This window comes from Pongo pygmaeus, chromosome 6 (genome assembly GCF_028885625.2).
Source record: "Pongo pygmaeus isolate AG05252 chromosome 6, NHGRI_mPonPyg2-v2.0_pri, whole genome shotgun sequence".
Classification (NCBI taxonomy): Eukaryota; Metazoa; Chordata; class Mammalia; order Primates; family Hominidae; genus Pongo; species Pongo pygmaeus.
In genome coordinates this window covers 22,025,628-22,033,432 of record NC_072379.2, presented here as the reverse complement: position 1 = coordinate 22,033,432, position 7,805 = coordinate 22,025,628, and the positions used below count along the sequence as shown (strand labels likewise).

Here is a 7,805-nt window from a genome sequence, read left to right as displayed (position 1 = left end):
CAGGCATGGTGGCAGGCCTGTAATCCCAGATACTCTGGAGGCTGAGGCAGGAAAATCGCTGGAACCCTGGGGTCAGATGTTGCAGTTAGCCGAGATCGCACCACTGTACTCCAGCCTAGGTGATAGAGCAAGACTCCGTCTCAGAAAAAAGCAAAACAAGTTAGAGAAGGGTTTTTTTTTAGCTTCATTTTGAAATTGTGAAGACAGGCAGTGAGAGTGAGTGAGTTGTCCAAATTCAGGCCACAAGCTGGAGAGCATGCGATTCCTGGCCTTTTGCAGCCAGAGTGTGTGGGCCAGCTGTGTGGTGGTGTGCACTCCCACCTCCGTCTGCCGGCACTACCACGTACCACGTCTGGCCTTGTCACCTGGAGACCTGGGAGTCTTCTTTTGTTTTCCCTGACTTTTGTCACCAGATCTGCTTACTTGCAAGTCCTGTTGGTTGTGCCCCTCCCCGCCTTTCCCGTCTTCCTCCTTTTTATCTTGGTCATTATTTCAACCCAGCTAGAATCATATCTGGCCCAGATTACTGCATTAGTTCCTAGTTGGAGTCCTTTAAACTCTCTTTTTTAAACAAAGATGGCTGAACAGGTGGCTCATGCCTGTAATCCAAGCACCTTGGGAAGTTGAGGCAGGAGGATCACTTGAGGTCAAGAGTTCAAGACAAGCCTGGGCATCAGAGTGAGACCCCCATCTCTACAAAAAAAATTTAAAATTAGCTGATGAAGGAAATAATGTATACAGTGGTCCATTTCCAAGACAAAGTGCCTTAAATCAGATTAGGTCAGCAAACTACAGAAGAAACAGGGTATACACGGCTCGGTGCAGTGACTCACGCCTGTAATCCCAGCACTTTGGGAGGCCGAGGCGGGTGGATCATGAGGTCAGGAGATCGAGACCATCCTAGGTAACACGGTGAAACCCCGTATCTATTAAAAATACAAAAAAAAAAAATAGCTGGGTGTGGTGGTGGGTGCATGTAGTCCAAGCTACTCAGGAGGCTGAGGCAGGAGAATGGCATGAACCCAGGAGGCGGAGGTTGCAGTGAGCCGAGATTGCGCCACTGCACTCCCACCTGTGCGACAGAGCAAGACTCCATCTTAAAAAAACAAACAAAAAAAAACACCTAAAGCCCCTACCCAACAACCAATAGGTGATGTCCAGAAAGATTGTGACCCCATAGTACTCAGCCTATGTATGAGGAAACGGGAGGGACCTGCACACAAGAGGATAAATTGCTTGTTGAAACTGTTCTGAGTGTGCCTACCTATCAGACACCCGATCCTGCAAGACTATCATTAAAACTCTTACTTTCGCTGTTCTCTGGGTACCTGAGTCCATTCTTTGTGTTTGGACAGGTAAGTTTGTTTCTCACACTGGGCGTGGTGGTGCAACCTCCACCTCCCGGGTTCAAGTGATTCTCCCTTCCTCAGCCTCCCGAGTAGCTGGGATTACAGGCACCCACCACCATGCCCAGCTAATTTTTGTGTTTTTAGTAAAGACAGGGTTTCACCGTGTTGGCCATGCTGGTCTCGAGCTCCTGATCTCAGGTGATCTGCCTGCCTCGGGCTTCCAAAGTGCTGGGATTACAGGTGTGAGCCACCGTCCCTGGTCCAGTTGTGAAGTCTTATACAGAGTATCAATCAGTCTTGATTGTATTGGTTTTGAATGTATTTGTTTTACTTAAAGAGTAAGTTGCTGGGCGCGGTTGGTCACGCCTGTAATCCCAGCATTTTGGGAGGCTGACGCAGGTGGATCACTTGAGGTCAGGAGTTTGAGACCAGCCTGGCCAACATGGTAAAACCCTGTCTCTACTAAAAATACAAAAATTAACCAGGCATGGTGTTAGGTGCCTGTAATCCCACCTACTCCGGAGAGTTTGAGGCAGGAGAATCACTTGAACCCAGGAGGCGGAAGTTGCAGTGAGCTGAGATCATGCCACTGCGCTCCAGCCTGGGGGATAGAGTGACACTCTGTCTCCAGAAAAAAAAAAAAAAGGGAGGGAAGTTGTATCTAGAGGAATTAAATGAAATTTGATGCTAAGAGATAAAGGGAGAAAATTGAGAGTGTAAAAAAGCAACATTTAAAGAGTTTAGCTGGTGTTTTTATCAGAAATAGTGTTTCTTGGACTCTTCTCCATTAAAAAAGTGGCCAGGTATAGTGACTCATTCCTGTAATCCTAACACTTTGGGAAGCCAAGGCAGGAGAAAAGCTTGAGGCCAGGAGTTCAAGACCCAGCCTGGGCAACGTAGCAACACTCCATTGCTCCAAAAAGGATTTTTTTCAGATTAGCCGAGTGCAGTGGCACACACCTGTAGTCCCAACTACTTGGGAGGCTGAGGTGTGAGGATCACTTGAGCCCAGGAGGCAGAGGTTACAGTGAGCCAAGATCTCACCACTGCACTCCAGCCTGGGTGATAGAGCAAGGCCCTGGCTCTAAAGGAAATTTTAAAGATTGCCCTCGGAATTAAGATTAATATGTATTCCCTGTGGTTTCCAGGGTATCAAAAAAAAAAAAAAGGAGGCAGAAAGAGAAGAAGAAAAGGAAAATTCGAGCAAGAATGGAAGAAGGGCTGGGCGTAGTGGCTCATGCCTATAATTTCAGCACTTTGGGAGGCCTAGACGGGCGGATCACCTGAGGTCAGGAGTTCTAGACCAGCCTGACCAACATGGCCAAACCCCATCTCTACTAAAAATACAAAAATTAGCAGGTCATGGTGGCGGGTGCCTGCAATCCTAGCTACTCGGGAGTCTGAGGCAGGAGAATCTCTTGAACACAGGAGGCAGAGGTTGCAGTGAGCTGAGATCATGCCATTGCACTCCAGCCTGGGCGACAGAGCAAGACTCTGTCTCAAAAAAAAAAAAAAGTTTTCTGAGCCCGGGTGCAGTGTTTCATGCCTATAATCCCAGCACTTGGGGAGGCACTTGTTTCATGCCTATAATCCCAGCACTTGAGGCAGGCAGATCATTTGAGGTCAGGAGTTTGACACCAGCCTGGCCAACATGGTGAAATCCCATATCTACTAAAATACAAAAATTAGTTGGGTGTGGCAGCAGGTGCCTGTAATCCCAGCTACTTGGGAGGCTGACAAAGGGAGAATCACTTGAACCCGGGAGGTGGAGGTTGCAGTGAACCAAGATTGCGCCATTGCTCTCCAGCCTGGGCGACGAGTAAAACTCTGTCTCAAAAAAAAATTAAAATAAAAATAAGTCAGTAAAATAAATGAATAAAAATACAAAAATTAGCTGGGCGTGGTGGTAGGCACCTGTAATCCCAGCTACTTGGAAGTCTGAGGCAGGAGAATCACTTGAACTCGGGAAATGAGAGGTTGCAGTGAGCCAAGATCGCTCCATTGCACTCCAGCCTGGGCAACAAGAGTGAAACTCTGTCTCAAAAAAAAAAAAAAAAAAAAAAAAATATATATATATATATATATATAGTGAGAGAGAGAGAGAGAAAGTTTACCTCTACTTGATGAGCCAAGTCTCTTCAGTGTGTGAAAAATAAACGCTTTTTTTTTTCCAGCCACCCCAGACTTCTGGGAAAGGACCCTGGAGCTGTGCCCAAGCATCCCAGCCTTTGCCCTAAATTGCAAACAGAGTGGAGTGTCTCTTAGCTTAGAAGTTTGTGCTGCTCAAGAGTTTGCACAAATACAAAGTTGAGAAATACTCCTTGCTGAAAGGGGTGTAAAAGGCAAAGGACAAACCGGTTGTCCTCTGAAGTGGAGACATTTCTATTCTATGTTGGGCTATGATCTTGGAGGATGCAGGCAAGGAACGAGTTTTGCTGGTTTTTCAGTGACAGACTCCTTGTAGTAAGAGAGGCTCTTCTCTCTCTACCTGGTGAGTTATTTCATCTCTTTGGTACCCATTTCCTCATGTTTAAACTTAGGAGTGAAACCACATGTCCCCTAAGATCCTTTTCTCTTAGCTGTTCTGTGAATTAATTAATGAGATTTGTTTTCCCATTAGCATACATCCAAAAAGGTAATCAGCGTAGGTTTTCCATGTTTCCTGGAATCTTGTAATTGCCCCAAATGAAGTGGGAGTATTTGGAGGAGAAGCCCTTCCTTGCTTCCTTTATTTCATTTTTAGAGACAAAATCCCTGTCACCCAGGCTGGAGAGCAGTGGTGCAATCCTGGCTCACTGCAACCTCCAATTCTTGGCCTCAAGTGATCCTCCCATCCCAGCCTCTGGAGTAGCTGGGACAACAGGCTCACACCACCATGCCCAGCTAATTTTTAAAATTATTTTGTAGAGACAGGGTCTCTCTATCTTGCCCAGGCTGGTCTCAAACTCCTGGCCTCAAGTGATCCTTCTGCTGCAGCCTCCCAAAGTGCTGGGATTACAGACATGAGACATTGTGCCTGGCCCTTCATTGCTTTTTAATAACCTTAATTCTTTTGAATATCTTTAGAACTACAGTGGTTTTGTCTTTTGAGGCTAGAGTTGATTTCCATAAATAGTCATTTTGAGCCAGGTCTTTTGAATAAAGTGAGTGGCCAGAGATGATGCCACAACTTTGGCTAACACAGTTTCCCAAGGATCACGCCATGAACTCTAAAATGCTGTGTGCTGGTCACTGGGCCACAGTTCACTCTTCTTGCCAAATTCAGAATTGCAAATGAAAACTTTATTTTATTTTATTTATTTATTTTTTTTAGACAGAGTCTCGCTCTGTCACACAGGCTGGAGTGCAGTGGCGTGATCTCAGCTCACTGCAACCTCTGCCTCCCGGGTTCAAGAGATTCTCCTGCCTCAGCCTCCCATGTAGCTGAGATTACAGGCATGTGCCACCATGCCCAGCTAATTCTTGTACTTTATTTATTTATTTATTTACTTATTTATTTATTGACATGGAGTCTTGCCCTGTCACCCCGGCTGGAGTGCAATGGTGCAATCTCAGCTCACTGCAACTTCCGTCTCCCGGGTTCAAGCGATTCTCCCTGCCTCTGACTCCTGAGTAGCTGGGATTACAAGTGCCCACCACCACACCCAGCTAATTTTTGTATTTTTAGTAAAGACAAGGTTTCACCATGTTGGCCAGGCTGGTCTCAAACTCCTGATCTCAAGTGATCCACCTGCCTTGGCCTCCCAAAGTGCTAGGATTACAGGCATGAGCCACTGCACCCAGCCTAATTTTTGGACTTTTAGTAGATACGGAGTTTCACCATGTTGGTCAGGCTGGTCTCCAACTCCTGACCTCAAATGATCTGCCTGCCTTGGCCTCCCAAAGTGCTGGGATTACAGGCATGAGCCACTGTGCCCGGCCGATTTTTTCTGATATCAAAGGAATCACCAGGGTCTTCACTTTTGATTCATTTATTTTCTTGGTTCTGAAATATTTTTTTAAAATATGGAATGCTTCATGAATTTGTTTGTCATCCTTTCACAGGGACCATGCTCATCTTCTCCATGTCATGCCAATTTTAGTATATGTGCTGCCGAAATAAGCACTGGTTCTGGATTGATTGATTGATTTGTTTGTTTATCTGTTTTTGAGACAGGGTTTCACTGTGTCTTCCAGGCTGGAATACTGTGGTATTATCATGGCTCACTGCAACCTCCGCTCCCCAGGGCTCAAGCAGTCCTCCTGCCTGGGCCTCCCAAAGTGTTGAGATTACAGGCATGAGCCACTGTGCCCAGCCTGGAATGTTTAACTGCTGACTTTGATGCCTGGTTTTGGTTGTATTAGACACTCCCACTACTTTTTTCTTTAAAAATTACTGGTTTCTTTAGCTCCTTAAAAAGATCTTTGGTGAAAACTAGCAGAAGGCAAGAAATAACTAAAATCAGAGCAGAACTGAAGGAAATAGAGACACAAAAAACCCTTCAAAAAATTAATGAATCCAGGAGCTGGTTTTTTGAAAGGACCAACAAAATTGATAGGCCGCTAGCAAGACTAATAAAGAAGAAAAGAGAGAAGAATCAAATAGACGCAATAAAAAATGATAAAGGGGATATCACCACCGATCCCACAGAAATACAAACTACCATCAGAGAATACTACAAACACCTCTACACAAATAAACTAGAAAATCTAGAAGAAATGGATAAATGCCTCGACACATACACCCTCCCAAGACTAAACCAGGAAGAAGTTGAATCTCTGAATAGACCAATAAAAGGCTCTGAAATTGTGGCAATAATCAATAGCTTACCAACCAAAAAGAGTCCAGGACCAGATGGATTCGCAGCCAAATTCTACCAGAGGTACAAGGAGGAACTGGTACCATTCCTTCTGAAACTATTCCAATCAATAGAAAAAGAGGGAATCCTCCCTAACTCATTTTATGAGGTCAGCATCATCCTGATACCAAAGCCGGGCAGAGACACAACCAAAAAAGAGAATTCTAGGCCAATATCCTTGATGAACATTGATGCAAAAATCCTCAATGAAATACTGGCAAACCAAATCCAGCAGCACATCAAAAAGCTTATCCACCATGATCAAGTGGGCTTCATCCCTGGGATGCAAGGCTGGTTCAACATACACAAATCAATAAATGTAATCCAGCATATAAACAGAACCAAAGACAAAAACCACACGATTATCTCAATAGATGCAGAAAAGGCCTTTGACAAAATTCAACAACCCTTCATGCTAAAAACTCTGAATAAATTAGGTATTGATGGGACGTATCTCAAAACAAAAACAGCTATCTATGACAAACCCACAGCCAATATCATACTGAATGGGCAACAACTGGAAGCATTCCCTTTGAAAACTGGCACAAGACAGGGATGCCCTCTCTCACCACTCCTATTCAACATAGTGTTGGAAGTTCTGGCCAGGGCAATCAGGCAGGAGAAGGAAATACAGGGTATTCAATTAGGAAAAGAGGAAGTCAAATTGTCCCTGTTTGCAGATGACATGATTGTATATCTAGAAAACCCCATTGTCTCAGCCCAAAATCTCCTTAAGCTGATAAGCAACTTCAGCAAAGTCTCAGGATACAAAATCAATGTACAAAAATCACAAGCATTCTTATACACCAATAACAGACAGAGAGCCAAATCATGAGTGAACTCCCATTCACAATTGCTTCAAAGAGAATAACATACCTAGGAATCCAACTTACAAGGGACGTGAAGGACCTCTTCGAGGAGAACTACAAACCGCTGCTCAATGAAATAAGAGGATACAAACAAATGGAAGAACATTCCATGCTCATGGGTAGGAAGAATCAATATCGTGAAAATGGCCATAATGCCCAAGGTAATTTATAGATTCAATGCCATCCCCATCAAGCTACCAATGACTTTCTTCACAGAATTGGAAAAAACTAGTTTAAAGTTCATATGGAACCAAAAAAGAGCCCGCATCGCCAAGTCAATCCTAAGCCAAAAGAACAAAGCTGGAGTCATCACGCTACCTGACTTTAAACTATACTACAAGCCTACAGTAACCAAAACAGCATGGTACTGGTACCAAAACAGAGATACAGACCAATGGAACAGAACAGAGCCGTCAGAAATAATGCCACATACGTACAAGTATCTGATCTTTGACAAACCTGACAAAAACAAGATATGGGGAAAGGATTCCCTATTTAATAAATGGTGCTGGGAAAACTGGCTAGCCATATGTAGAAAGCTGAAACTGGATCCCTTCCTTACACCTTATACAAAAATCAATTCAAGATGGATTAAAGACTTAAATGTTAGACCTAAAACCATAAAAACCCTAGAAGAAAACCTAGGCATTACCATTCAGGACATAGGCATGGGCAAGGACTTCATGTCTAAAACACCAAAAGCAATGGCAACAAAAGCCAAAATTGACAAATGGGATCTAATTAAACTC

At 44.1% G+C, this 7,805-nt stretch overlaps 1 non-coding gene across 1 annotated transcript; it reads right to left on the bottom strand.

Moving 5' to 3' along the window:
- Positions 1–5,348: 5,348 nt before the first annotated feature.
- LOC129041746 (U6 spliceosomal RNA) lies at positions 5,349–5,455 on the bottom strand. Its single transcript, XR_008503902.1, has one exon. It is a non-coding gene; the product is annotated as a U6 spliceosomal RNA (small nuclear RNA).
- Between the last annotated feature and the right edge of the window lie 2,350 nt (positions 5,456–7,805).